We start from the raw sequence: 15,676 nt of genomic DNA on the forward strand, positions 1-15,676 counted from the left end.
CTGATGGAAGCCAGGGACTGCAGAGCTGATAGACTTAATCCACCTGCTAAAAAGGATCATGCTGGAGCTGGTAAGAACCACTGGCTGCACAGTCCAAATCTAATTCACTTAATCCAGCGTGATGTCCCTAGAGAACTTACTGCCTAGCTTCTCAGTCAGGCAGAGTCACAGCACTACTCTGAAACCAACAGCCCAGGGTCACTGAGGTCCTAAGGGGCCCAAGACACAGCAGACCAATGCATCTCTCCCCAGACACACTCTCATAAATAAGCAGAAAAAGAATATCTCACATCAAGCTATATTGCAGAATTAAAACTCTTGCACCCCACTCAGCATTTATGCCTACTGTGAAACAGAAAAGAACTGCAGGGATGAAAATAAATTTCTTCACACAGAAGTTGGCAGAAAACTCATTTGAACCCCAGCCGCAATCAGCACATACAAACCAGCACTGTCAGTCTTCTCTGCATCTTGTTTCAGAAAGACTAAAGGATCATCACCATCATTTCAGAAACTTCTAAATAAAGCTCACTGCACCCATCAAGCCTCAGTACAATCTTGATCATCGGGACAAAACAGTGTTCTAAAGCCAAGCCTCTTTTTGCGCAAGTACATCACCCAATCTCAGAGGCAGACATCAAAGTGTTTCATATACTCCAAAACAAGGTCTAATATAACCCAAGGCTGATGGGTTATACAAGATATTTTTCCTCATGGTGGATTTCCAGCTCCTCTCAGACAAAAACCGATAAGGACCCCATGTAAGACCTCTGCCACAAAGGGGAACATCCCTTCAGTATTAACCATCAACTCAGTAACAGGACAGAAATACACCTTTATCTCTAATAGTGTTGTTCTTAAAGCACACTCCACAGTTGTCTTTTGAATTTTGGTATTTTCAGTGTTTCCACATGCCCACTACATTTTATTTTTTTTTAAGTAACCCCCTCCACCAACACCGAAATCTTCAGCATCTGAAGTCTGCCAAAGCTTGCTTAAAAAGTTTATTTTCTATCTCACTGAAATAGCTTCATCAGAAATCACTATCACTTCTAAACTGTCAACCAAACTGGGATATTACATCCAGGCATCACTGCTCACCTACTCAGTACAAACTTGCTTCCATCACCAGTTTAGTATGCTAAGCGTACACTGCCTGAAATGACAGTAGTAAGATTACCAGGCATCACACAAATCTCATGTGTTGGAGCTCTCAAGTCGCCACAGTCCAACTATCCGCTATTTTCAATACAGCACAGGAAAGCACAGAGTCAACAAATTTCTTTCTGAAAGGAAGATTGCTTTCCACGCACAATTTTTAAATAAATTGTCAAGTTCTAGTTAAAACTATAAAAAAATAAACTTAAAAAAACAATCTCAAACTTTTGAGAAATATCATCTTCAAAATACTGTATGACGTTAGAAAGAATAACTTGAGGTGAGAAACTGAAAGCATATTATGAATAAATACCCACAGCTTTTATACTACAAATAAAGCCCGTTCAATGATCTCTGTGGTATTGGTTTGTAGGCAGCAATTGAACTGAGATAATGACATGAACAGGATACAAAAGAGAAACTTTACACATAATTCTGAACACCAAGATGCTTCAGGCATTTCTGTCATCATAGTGTGTTTTTAAAAATACATTTCAATTAAAAACAGATGATTTTTTTTGCTATTTGGGGTTGTTATTTCAACTTACCTTTCTATGATAAACAAACCTAGAGCCAAAGTAGTACCTTGCTGAAAACTACTCTATTTTTTGCCTGAACTTCTTTCCTTCACAGTACTTTCTTCAATGTTCCCATACACATTTCATAAAGACTCTTCAGTCAAACACTAGTGATTTTAAAGGAACAGTAAAGACAAACTAGCTTTAGACACACGTATCAATACAGAGCTCTTCAACCAAGGCCATGCTTCCTGCATCTGACAGCCTAAAATCTCTTAAAAAAAAAAAAAAAGAACAAAATACACAAAACCACCAAACATAAAATCAAAACCAAACCAACCCTGTCCAGATTAGAATGAGAGTTACATCTACCACCATCAAGAGCACAAGTTTTCAAACATCCCTATCGCATCCCCAAAGTGGTACTGCAGAGCTTGACAGTGGCTGCAACAGCACTTGCATTTCCTGATCAGCTGTTCAGAGTAGATCCACAGAGAATGAAGGAAGGAATGAGGTGAGCTATTCATGAGTTGTGGGTATGCCCAGGAAGATCATCAGAGGAAAGGATTGATTTGATGTAGAGTAGCTGAGGAAGAGATAGTTAGGAGTAGGTATAGTACATGTACTAGAAAGGTGAAGGAATAAGAAGGCTGTGCTGACTGTAGCAGTAGAAGAAAATTGCATGTGAACTTCTATTTGGACTTGCTGGGAAATAAGAGACTTGTACAATTCACCCAAGACATTACATTCAAAAGGTCACTCATTCACGTGATTATTTCAGAAGAGCAAAATAAAGTTATAAACTAATCAATATTTACACAAGAAATGGAATAAGCTGGTATCCCTTTGCATTTCTTTATAGGTGATCAGAAATAGCTGTATTCAACTGCCCTCATGCAGCATAGCATCAACTGTATACAAAATTCAGAGTAGGTATCACATTCTGTTAAGTGATTCTAACAGCCTTTGAAAACCCTAATCCAGCTGCTTTGAAATCTGAGTTTTAATACTCCAAATGGAAATATCTAGATGTTTCTACAATCCAGCACCTAAAGAAACAAACCCATACTGCCTTTAGATTCATCATTCAGTATTTATCAGTCATTACTAAGCATCCACTTGGAGGTCTTCACTAAAAGAGATGGCATACTTATGAAGTAGATCACAAGGATGTCGATGTCTCCTGTCTTGGTCACACTGTATACCCTAATGCAAGATGAGGGCTGAACCCCAGCTAATACGACACGCAAACATACATAATAATTGCAGTATTTGTTATGTCCCCACACCCACAACCTACATAGCTCACTACTAGTAAATAAAGACAGGCAATGACCCTATTCTTGGACTGTTCTCAGCCACCACACCCCAGCTGCTCTGTAAGTCAAAACAGCAGTAAGATGAAGCTAAAATAATCTCCCACACTGAGTGGATGACAAGCACATTGCTTGTCATCAATCAAAGACCAGTGCTGAGAAGAGGAACTTTATTAAAGATAATCATTAACTGGTATTCTTCAGATGAATTTGTTTCTAACTGGTAGCTATTCAACTGCAAGCATCTCACCAACAGAAACAAGTCATTTCAAAACACTAAGCTTCCAACACTTAAAAATCATACCTTAGGTTAAACCATTCACTATCTCCATGCTCCTACCAATTTATTCCTTACAATGCATCGCTCTTAAACATCACTTTGCTGTCTCCTGATTTCTCACGTATTAACAACAAAACCAAGAAACAGGGAAAGAAGAGTTATATGTTGACACCTAAACGAAGCTAAGCATAAGCAACTGCTTTGAGTAACAGGCTTTTCAGAAAGAGTAGCAGTCTGAACAAGAAAGAAGTGTATTGCAGACTCTCGATGTTTCCCACACCAGTCAATACGAGCCCAATTACAATAGCATGTAAGCATCCCTGTTGATGCCTATTCTCATTCCACTATAGCTGAAAAGTATTTTCAATATACCCAGATGAAAAATCAAGACACAGAAAGAAATCTACAGAATAGATGCAAGAGTTCTGCCACCTAGTGGCATCCAGAGCCTCAAATTACTGTATCTACCATATTATTATTACCCTTTTTTTTTAATTGGAAGCATTTGACAGCACAGAACAGATTAGAGAACACAGTTTCTCTACCACTGAAATTACTAAGCCTTGTTCCTTGTGTCTTCATTTCAGAATTGTATTCTGTAGCACTCAAGATGATGAGAGTTTCAATTGAAGCTTTTCTAGCTGTTCAAGTCATCATAGTATACTTCTCTTCATCAGTCGTCCAGCTCTCACAGATTCTCTGCTGCCTAATACTGATGTTGATTTCATGTTGTATAGTCTATCTCATAGTCACTTGCCCATTTTCAGTAATTGCAGAATTACACCTTTGAAGTCTTATCCAATTGTCAAAACTGCTCAAATCTGATAAATCTCAGAAGTAATCGTGAGCAGGAAAGAGGGAAAGGCAGAGACTGAGAGACAAAAGCAGCAGAATGATAAAAGCCTCATTTCTTCACAACATTGTCTGCACTGCAGTTTGTCAATGAAGAATCTTTGCTGGCCCCAACAGCTTAAGGGATTCCCCTGCCCAGTTCACAGCATAGACAGACAGCATGTCATGTCATGGCAACAGGGAGAGGGGACACAGGAACATAAAGGCATGAACTGCTTAAGGCAAGCAGCTAGCAGAAACCCCTCTTTTTGCCAGGCCATAAACTCAAAAACCCCCTTTTCCACTTGGGATTCAAAGCCAGAAGCACTTTAATGCCTAAACTAGGTCAGTCTTTGTTTACACAAAACACAGATGAGAAAGGAAGTATCAATTCATTCAACTTAGTCAGGATGGGTCAAAACCACTGGACTACAAAGCACAGAGTAGCTCACTGCTCTTTTATTTATTTTTAAGAAAAGAAACCTTATCACAGGTACATTTAGAGAACACACCTCACACAGACATAGTGAAGTAACAAAAAGTCTTTTCCATATAAGATAGATATACTTCTTCTGTGGCAGTATTGACAAAGAAATTTAAAGTGATCTCATATTCTTACTAGGCTATACCTTCACAAATGCTTTAGTTTCCAGCTCCCATTTGTCAACTTTTGTAATCCTGGTAAGCCATCAGGACTTCTGGTCTGTATCTACTACAGATACCTTAGTAAATAACAGATAGGTACAGATATTTTAGTTTCAGTCGAGAAAAACAAAGAAAACCCCACCAAAGAAACAACAACCAAAACCCCCACCAACAAAAATAAACAAAAAAGCCCACCAAACTACAAAACAATAAGGACAAAATCCCCAACGCATAAGCAAGATCACAAGCATGATACAGTTGTGAGTCTAATCCTTTTGATATTTTTTCCTTTGCCTTCTCATTTTTTTTCCTCCAACACCATAGCAATCCCTACACTCCCCAGAAAGTTCCTTAGCTGTAGCCTACGACAATTTTCCCCCTAGGAGGGGAGGAAGAATAAGAAGAAAAAAAAAACAAAAAAAAAAGGAAGTTTTGCCACAGGAGGTTCACAGGTGAGCCAATCTGCAGACCTAGCAATGATTCACAGATTTCTGCTGGAGTTTTATGAGAAAGTAAGAGAAAGATTTCAGCAAGTTTCATTTCTTGCTCCATATTCCACAGATCTGAATTTCAATTGTGTACAGTATAAGGTAAGTGAGAACTACCACAGCGATGAAAAGAGGTGCAGATGTGAAACCATGTTTGACCATACAGTGATAGGTTTTGTGGACTGCAGCTGTAAAGACAAACCAGATATCTGCTAGAAAGCAAAGCTCTCTTTCCCTTGTCAACGAGCTAGTAGCTTTCATAGCAATAGTCCCTAGGATTAAGAAGGAAAACAGAGGTTTGCATTAGGAAAGCAATGCTTCACAAATGCAGGACTCTTGAGTAGAAGTCAGACACAGACAGCTTCTGTCTGCAGCCTCCTGAACCAAACCGATGTTGGCTTACAGAAAGTGTAAGGCTTTCTTACAGTGAACACTCACACTCTGGTTCTATGTGTAAGAGAGCTACTCACATTACTAGAACATTACGGTGTCGTTCAAAAGTAGTTAGGGATGTGTTATTGTGAAGATACAGCTTTATCTCAGTTTTCAAGTTTCACTTAGTCTCACTTCACATTAGTACTGAGAAGCTCTGCTGAAACTCATCTGCAACCTAAGCAACCTGCAGAATACAGCAGTAAACCACAACCACTTATACAGGACAATCCATATAAGGGATTGTTAATTAGCGGTTAACTAGAGTCCTTATTTACCCCTCATTTCAATTGACAGCTTGCTCAAACAGAATGGTAAAGGAGACAGTAAGCTGTTTACAAGCAGTACTGATGTGTACCATCCCTTTAGATAATGCTAGCTCCTGTAGACCTGGTTTGGGAATCTCAGTAACATGCTAGAGAGTTTTGAAAAAGACTAAGCAAACACACTTAAAAAAACCCAAAAAAACTTAAAAACTTAAAAAAAACCCCCACAACAAAATCTTAAAGTTAGAATAACTTTATGCAGTAATAAAGAGTTCTAAATTTACACAATTTAAGTGTTGATAAAGGCAACAATTTTCTCCTGCACCTCAGACTCTTTCATTAGGTGATATATCGTGTTCCGTAAAAGCTCCAGACGTATCAGCGAACCAGTCAGATCACCTGTTTCTTTATAATGAACAGGGCTCTGCTACCCAGGTACAGCCCTTGAGTCAGGATCCAAGTTCCATCCACCTTCAGTTACTTGTATGCTCTCCCAAAAATCCACTTTCCTGAAATACTTGGTTCTTCTTATTCATGACTCGGCAGCTGCCAGCATCTTGTTCAGGGACAGATCCAGTTCAAGGATACTGACAGCATTTAACTTCCAGTAGCTCTCCAGCTCTAACACGTGAGTTCCAGGCTCAAGCCATTTGTCCTCTACCTAGTATGCATTGGAGGACATCAAAGCCCCAGCAGAAGGTATCCGGTTATTGCAAGCTGGAAGCTGAAAGCAGAGGCTTGTACCATGATAAGGACTGGATGCCCAGAGCAATGTCACAGACTAAAGTATAGACTCTAACTCTATGGCTGATATGGCAGTACAACGTGCAAGACTTCTGAAAAGCAACAGCATGAAGATTCCTATTTTAGTTTTCTGTCACGTGTGATCTACCCAGGTAAGGAATACCCACACTGTCCACAAACTGTAACAGGACAATAATATAAAATAAGCCCATTTAAACAAAATTTTACAATCTTGTTTTCTATCCGTCATTCTAGTATGGTATATCAGTCACAAGTTTATTGAACAATTTTTGATATTTGAAATGGTTTTCTTCAGGAGTATCCAGATTAGCTTTTTAAAAATATATCTGTACTCAAGTTGTAAAATCTTAATACTAGTATTCTATCCTGGCTTCTAAAAATGAACAAGAGTTTAGGAACTTGTGTTCAAAACTCTCCCAAAACAGTTAATACATACTACATGAAGACCCAAAGCACAAGGATGAAACATGTTGCTTTTGGCATTACTTTGTTCCCCATTCACTTCTGTAAGAAGCCTGCAATGACAACTGAGAAGAAAAGACATCAGACCCACGTGTGTAAGTCTGGCAAAAGGGCTGGAAGCCCCAGCTCACATAGCTAGAATGTCAGGAATTTCCTCTGCTGCTGTATATGACTGCACCTCCTAACCAGAGGTCAAAAGCAGATTTGAGTTTCCAGTTTGGGGTTTTAGGTTTTTTTTATGCTTGTTTGTTTTAAATCAAGAGAGTGTTTTCTTTGTCCTTCTAAAGTTATGTGCTAGTGTCAAACATGTTTAACATTATCAGTGCAGTCATTTATAGAAGTTGCGATTTTGGCACATGTGTCTGACAGGTCATTTCAATTCTAACACCTTAAATTATGTAGATCAGTTTGTCACTATAACAACAATTTTTACATGTCTCTAAAACGTAAAAAAGCACCATTTTTCTCTTCCTAACTGAAGCTAAGAGTTATTGAAAGCTTTATCTCTTCTGGACAGAAAACACATCTGATTCTAGAAAAGCTATTTAACATACATCATATTAGTTACTTGATGAATGGGAAGGAAGCTTTCTTGAATTTGAACAGCAAGAACTTAAAAAATACTTTGAACACAGAACACTTGAGGGAATCCAGAACAACAAGGAAGAGAACATACGCAGGAATTCGAGAAGGGGTAGAGCTATTTTTCATCAGCACTAAGGCTAAGAAAGCCTTTGGTTGGGTTTTCTTTTGAGAAAGCCATTCAACTTCAAGGTCAGGCTTCACATATAGAACACCCACCCTCTCCACAAGTATCTGTACAGATTAATCCTTTATCAGTAACTAAAAATGCAAACACATGCCCAGAAAGTACATAGTGACAGTGATGGACAGCTGTCCCAGTATTTGGAGAGCAGGTATTTTGTTCTTAAGCATCCAAAAAGGATGCACACATACCACCTATGCTCAAGACCAGCACCTAAGGATAGTAGACAGAGCACCATCTCAGTGCAGTGTCATCAGTAAAGGTGTAACTTAGTGCTGAAGAGCCCACTTACTAATAGGTAGTTTCCATAACCTTAAATAGACATTTGCATGTTTTCTTCTACTGTCAGCTGTACCCCTGATAACAGCCTGGGGTAGGGTGAGGAAAATCATGGATGTCTTTGTAACAGGAATTATTTTTTTTTTTATAAGTTTTATGCAGGGTTTTCTTCTGGGGATCAAGAGGGTGCAATCAAGCAACACCTGCTCATATTGAACATAAAAGGGCAGAGTAAAGGGTAAAGGGCAAACAGAAGAAATAAGCTCAGAATAAAACTTCCTAGATCATTAGATTAGGCTGTCAATGACAGATTACAGCTAATTAGAACAGAAGCAAGTCACAACTACAGGAAAACCTGAAATGGTTTTTGCACACCTTCCCCCCTCCCCACTGCTGCTTTTTTAAAGGGGAAGGGCAGACTGCATTTGTCACACAGCATCCAGCCAGATTTAATGTTACCAAATTAGCAAGGTCTGGTAATTTGGAAAAGAAAGTTTAATAATGCAAAGTCACCTAAAAAAATTCCATCAAAGCCCTTGGGAAGATGAGAAGTAGTTAGCCACACATCTAAAAGGGATTCAGATGTGGTTTTTTAATTGCTATAGTAGAAATCCTCTTCTCCAAAGGTGTACCTCTATTAGATAAACATTTTACACTCATTAGTAATAAAAGGACAGTTTTCTAGAGAGGTACCTCCCAGTAAGATCTGATGAGGTACTCGACATAGAAGGGAACTTCGCCAGTTCTAAGACAGAAAAGTGGACCCAGACAAAATATCCCACTTCCAAGGTTGCTGGAAGCAGATGACAAAAATGGGATAAAGGAAGAGGAACAGAAGCAGGCAAAGTCTTCTGCTTGAAATGATTCACAACACACACTAAACCAGACCAAGCAACCAAACCCCAACCAACAAAGCAAGGGGTGTGAGTGCTCAACGTACAATCCCATGATAGATCTAGGATAGAATCCTACTTACAACATCATTTCCCAGAGGTTATTACATTGAAGTCTTTGATACACTTCTGATGACTGTGGAAGCAAACTAGAAACTCCTTCCATGCACATCAGCACCACTGCTCGCAGAAGTCCTGAGTGGAACCTTGGGTTGAAAGCAATGGGGGCAGGAGCTCAGCCTGACCCCAAAAGTTTGACCAGCAATTAAAACTCCCCTGCATTTACCAGCACAGAAAAGCCAACAGCGAAGAGCATGTCGAGTCCCATATTATGTAAGTTAATGTGCAGAACACTAAGTATTATTATAATTATTAAAAAAACCCAAACAAACAACAAAACAGCTAAACAAATATGAATTTGCTTAGAGAATAATTGTTTTCTTATCACATTAATATCACAAGCTCCATTGCAGATATAAATAATTTTGCTTTCTAACAAAGCAAAAGCTTTACATTTGCAAATTATTTTATAGGGACATGTTTATTACTGTATTAATTAGAAAGTGTTTTTGTATATGGGGAGGAAGAAGTGTTTGATCTTCTAGTAGTGAACACAGATAAATGGGCTCACACACATTTTTGTAATGTTTAAGTAGGACTGAGTTAAATTTTCATGCATCTTGAAAAGGCTACTGTTGGAACACCTGTATGAGTATCCCTGCACTAGTTGCCAGGGCAAACCAAGCTTATTAAGCATCCTATCTGCAGTGTATTCTGAAGTACAGGTAATGGAAGTTTTCCAGAAACACTGCTCTTTTGCTCCTTTCCTCTCCCACCTTCCATCCTCTGAAAGGGATTATTCAACTCCAAAGTTTCTCTAAAACCCAACTTGTTCACAGGATCTTGCTTCCATTCTAGTCTCCATCTATCCATCTTGGAGACAAACATTGCTGGTAACGCTTCATTCTATTGCAAAGAAAAATTAGTCTGATGATGTGGAAGCTGCATAGTGTTTGTTCTATTTAGTAAACAGCACTATCACAACAACTTCAAGGTCTAAATTTGGAGACAGAGTTAAAATAGCTTGTCACCATGCTATACAGCCATTCAGAATCACAATATAATGGTATATCATTAATTTAAAGAGACAACTGTGAAGTTATGAAGGTGATCAAACAAACAAACAAAAAAATTGACTTTATTTTACAATAAACTGCTTCTCAATATTTATAGAGACATAACCATCATACTAAAATTGTCATGTTGACATTGATACCACCTATCACTGGATACATTCATTCAACACTCAGTTATTTCTGTCAGCATCAATGCCGCACATATCCAAACAAGACTTGCCCTGTTTAAACAAGACCTGTGACCCAACCACAGGAATATAGTTTCCTGCAACTACGCAACATTAACCTAATGTTTACACACCATTCAATTCGAGATCTTTGCTCAGGTCTCTTCTGTCACGTGGAGATAACTTTTGATCCTTAAAATCAACACTGCATCTGGAAGTGTTCTGCTAAAAGTCACCTGCTCCATTTTCACTCTCTTCCTCAACTTGAACAGAAGGTCAAGCATTCATTAAAACCTTTAACTTGCCACTACAGTTAAAGCGGACATACTTCAGCACAGCCTACTTGCCAACGTGGAAAAAAAAAGCATTTGGGAAGCACTGAATTTATCAAGAGCAAGCTCTTACTAGCTGTAAGATACCTGCCTTGTTCTTTTTCTGCTCTCACAGAGGCTCCAGGTACAATCAGTTATCTTGTATTCAGTTTCAGATGAATGCAGATAAGCATTTGAAACAGAAAAAGGTATGAAGAATGTCCCTTTGTCTCTAGGAACAACCCTGCTTTGACTGTCCACATCTGACTGCTGGCTTTGTAGGAGGCATTTGTCACACAGTCCTATCCCTACAGTTAAGGTTACACTTCTGTACACAGCAATCTCCAAAACTGTAAGTTTGAAGGAAACTGAAGTGTCAAAAATTGAAGATTCAGTACCCTCTCCATAAGCATTACATACACAAGGATATTGATGCGGAAGAAGAAAAAGCAGGTGTGGCATCTATACAGCAGCTCACGTGAGCAAGTGCAGCACAGCAAGGTAACAAGCTCAGTTACTATATAGTAAAAACACCACACATTTACATAAAATGACAAGGGAAAATATAGAAGATACAGCATTAGTTACAACTGCAAGTAATTTTTGTAATGCTAACACTTTAGGGTTTTTTTTAACCAGCTGCTCAGTTTTGTGTTCTTTATTCAACCTTCCCTCCTGCAATGCAGCTTTTCCCCCATTAATATAAACTGCATTATTTATAACCTAATTAAACCTAAAATTAAGTATTCAGTCATATCAATATAGAAATATGAAAGTCAGTTTTCCCTTTTGATATCTTTCTGGAACTTCTACAAGGTTTTCCTCTGGTTAGCCTGAAATTTGATGCCACAGATGTTGTCTGTATGACAACTCATCTTAAAAAACAGGACATGGTAAAAGAGCCAATACATTAGAAAAAGATCATACTTCCTTGATCAGGGAACAGTTCTCAGAAGAACTAACATCAGAAAAGTGACAAGTCCTGCAAATTTAACACTGTGCTGTCATGCTGTGAGGGCAACTGCACTGCCAGTTGTGCCACTGTCACAAAACTCTCTCAACAATTAATGATCAAGTTATCTTCCTTTTTTGCTTTTGGAAAATTTCTTTGTATATTTAAGTTCTTATTAGTATTCCTAATCCATATTATTTCCATATCAAATGTTTTTTCCTTCTGTCTCTATGCAGTCAGAAAAAAAGCCCAAAAGTTTTTTTGTACTGCTGTTTTCCTCTGTGTTTCATGTGAAATTTTGCCTTCGAATGCACTGACTGGCATTCAGAAGCATGTTCAAGGGTAAAATCTGGATCTTTGCCACAACTGCATTCTTTATTGTAAACACATACCAACCTTCAAAGTTCAGTTATTTTAGCAAAAACATACGTTAATTGTTGTGCAAGGAGAATAGAAAGCGTATCAGATTAAGCACATTTGAAGGTATTTCACTCGTCTCCTTGCTTGATAAATCAGCACAGAGCAGGATCTACTTTGTTCTAGTTCATTCAATACAGTCATTAAGACCACACAAGTGAAGTTTAACACAAAATCAGACTTAACAACAACCAAACAACCATTCGGAATAAAATTACCGTCTCATATTTGTTATTCCAGGACTGGTCTAACAGGTATTGCAACATTTGTCAGCGTAAAGTTATTCAGTTACATGTAAAAATAATGGAATGCAAGGAGTGTGTTGCAATAAACCAGCTTAATAGACACCAGCAACTTAAAAGTCCTTTTCCTTTCATACACGGACAGCAGTGAATAGCTCAGAAAGGTGCAAGCCAGTTAACCAAGAAGCAACCCTTAAAATAATAGTTTGAATAACTCTGTATCAGCAGCAGGTTTTACATGTGGACAGATATGCAAGTGAAGGGTGTTGGTTTACCTAGTACATTAATCGCATCTTTCATCAAAAAAGGTACAAATTTCATCCTTCACATTTACTTTGAATAAAGACTGGGTTTAATTTTGACATGGAAAATGCTTATGGTTTTGGTAGAGCACAACTGATAAAGTCAATTTGTTTCTCTTCTTAGGGCTCAAGGGTACACTGAGAGAACCTGTAAGACAAAACCACCATTATCACTATAACTGGAAGCACTTATGCTCTCTCTGGAAATCATGTTTGTCTGTGTCACATCAGTACCTGGTAGTATCAAAGCAAGCACTTATCTTTGAAAGAATCTGCAGACTGAAGTTTTTAGTAAAACCAGTTGAAGAGAACCCAACCTTAAGTAAAACCCCCCTAGTGAAAGACAGGATGCCTCTGACCCACAACTTTCCCCCTGGTGACCCACAGCTTTCCCCTCACTTCCCAGAGGGAAGAGGAGATAGCTGTTCTAGCAGAAAACTTTTTTTAAGAAGCAAGTTATCATTGCAAAGACTTGATGATGCCTTTGAAGAATCAGCCTATGAGAGCACAGAAGAGGAGGAGCGGGTTGAAGAAGCTCCTGTTCTCTGAAGCTCTGCTGGGTCATCTGAACTGGTGCCAGTCAGGCATAGAGGGAGAGACAGCAGAAGATTCCAGAACTGGAATGCAGTCTGTCAAACTAGATTCTGAGCTACTTGGACTGACACTACATTACAAGTTTTCAATGCTACTACCTATCGATGCCCTACAAATTTACCTTGAAAAAAAAATTACTTCCTCTTTTACTTCCCCCACCCTCAATATTCAGTATCTCACATAATGTCTGAAGAACTGACTCTTCTGTGCCATCTGCAGCTAATTCTTCACAGATCATGACTACAAGAAGGCATAGATGCAGTTTATTAGACTCCTGGTTGTTACTGTGCTCAGCACACAGCAGCATCTCCTCGCTTTCTACCCTGTGGCCATATTTTTCACAGTCCACTCCAGCAGTCCAAGTTCAACCAAGCTGTCATCACTAGCAATCTCCTGAATAGAAACAAGCTTTCCAAGCTCAAGAACACAGGATTTCCTGAACCATATCAGAGCAGGCACTCATCAAGACAATAACCAAAAGCATTTTAAACAACAATAACAAAAAAACCCACCCCAAACAGGAATCTATTATTATTATTATTATTATTACTATGTAGGTATGCAATAGCTTTTCCAGACAGTTTCTTTCTAGCCCCAAATGTGTGCATTCCCTCATAGTAGGACAGTTCATGTTCTCTATACAAACCTTCTCTACGAAAAGTCACTGATGGTCCATGTAGAGAAACAGGCACTTCAAGCCTGGTAATTGAGCTGGAGAGACCTCTAAGGTATAAATACACTTTATGATACTCTACTGAAGTAACAACTCTTTGAACATTTGCAGCATGTCTACATGAAAATTAGACAGAAGTTAGCTACCAAATTCTATGACAAAACCAATCCTTTCAAATTTATCTAATCCTACTGTTTTGCAGGAAACCAAGGGACAGGGGTGACAACTGTCTTTCAGTACCTGTCTTATTTAGACTGCACTTGAGCCTCTCCATACTTTCTTGCAAATAGACATCAGCACCCCTACAGAGGTTACATATATTTGAGCAGAGGTTAAAAAAAACCTCTTCTCATTACAGCCTTCCTCAGAATAGGGTAGAGCAAGACTCAAGGAGACAAAATAAAGAACATGGCTTTAGGCCCTGTCAGTAACATCTAAACAATGTGACATGAGAGCCTATGCAGCCTGATTTCAGGAAGGGAGGACAGAAAAAGTTGCTTTAAGTGAACTGGGGTGCAAACAGAATGCAATAGGTAGGCAAAGAAAGCAAGAAAAGGAGACAGAGAAAGGTACAAGTAGAATGAAATATGAGAAACCCAGGAAGGCAGGCAGACACAAGCTAACAGGGCAAGAAAGATCCTACATGAAGCTAATGAGAAAACTTTGGGTTAGAAGAGTAAGCAAGCTAGAACTGACACCAAGCCCAGGAAGGAAGACCACATACAGCCTGAAAAGCTTAAGACAAACCAGATAAAGAAGGAAGATGACTGCAATGGCTCTTTGAAAGGGAAGGTGTGAGTACAAAAAGACACAACGAAATGAAATACATGCAAAACTCCAACCCCTCAGTGCATTCTCATCCAGAAACGGGACTCCAGATTTCAGCTCACTGTTTGTTATTTGTCAGATTGTATTTACAGAACAGATTCCTTATCTGCAGGCTTTCAGTGAGCAGTGCAGGTTGACAGAGGTAATGCTTTGCATTAGGCCCAGTATCTCTTGTGACTGGACATATGTATACTTAATATGGTTGGGCAGACTAACTGCACCCTTCCTTCTTTCAAGGAAAAAAATCAACAAAAAAATCCAACAAAAGGAAGGGTGCTGTAGTAATTTTCTAGGTTCCAGTTTATCACATATTCTGTAACATTACAAATCTATTTCAGCTGTGCTTTTAACAGCAATATTTCCATAAAAAAAATAAATTCCCTTGATAGGTAGGACCTTCCTCCTTCATGATTATCTTCATAAGTAGAAGGAAAGCTACCTAGCTACTTTACTCACTTTTCCCCTCAGCAGGATGGCGTTAAGTACTTTCCCTTCCCTCAGTTGTGTTATGGAAGTTCATCAACACGCGAATGATATACAAATGTATAATGAATATCAAAAATCTTGCAGAGAGATACGTAACTGAAGAACAAAATATTTTCAGTTGTGTTATACCCTCAAAGTAGAAAAAACTCATGGAACTAGCTGCTTGGATGGCACTTTTCCTCTTACAGTTTTCTTCAAAAACTGATTATGTTGTATCCATCATTCAGGTGCTCAACTTACGTCTTTTTAATCACACTCTGTATTTAATTATCCATGCAAAGAGTGGTGAGGAGAGGGAAGTTAGACTATCCTCCCTTGGTCCCACTTTCCATGGCAACAGATTCTATTAGAGTATTTAAAGATTTAAATTATTAGTTTCAAATCTTCCTGCTATTATCTTTAACAGACAAGCCAAAAGAGTGAAGTATACATCAGTACTTTGAATTTCAGGAAAATCTTAATTTGACAT

The 15,676-nt window shown here is 38.6% G+C and overlaps 1 protein-coding gene across 3 annotated transcripts in view; it reads right to left on the reverse strand.

Moving 5' to 3' along the window:
- The window catches only part of CRIM1 (cysteine rich transmembrane BMP regulator 1), a 198,322-nt gene that overhangs the window by 136,983 nt on the left and 45,663 nt on the right, over positions 1-15,676 (reverse strand). The window lies entirely within an intron of this gene.

Source organism: Corapipo altera, unplaced genomic scaffold (genome assembly GCF_003945725.1).
Source record: "Corapipo altera isolate COAL_440 unplaced genomic scaffold, ASM394572v1 48b, whole genome shotgun sequence".
In the NCBI taxonomy this organism is placed as follows: domain Eukaryota; kingdom Metazoa; phylum Chordata; class Aves; order Passeriformes; family Pipridae; genus Corapipo; species Corapipo altera.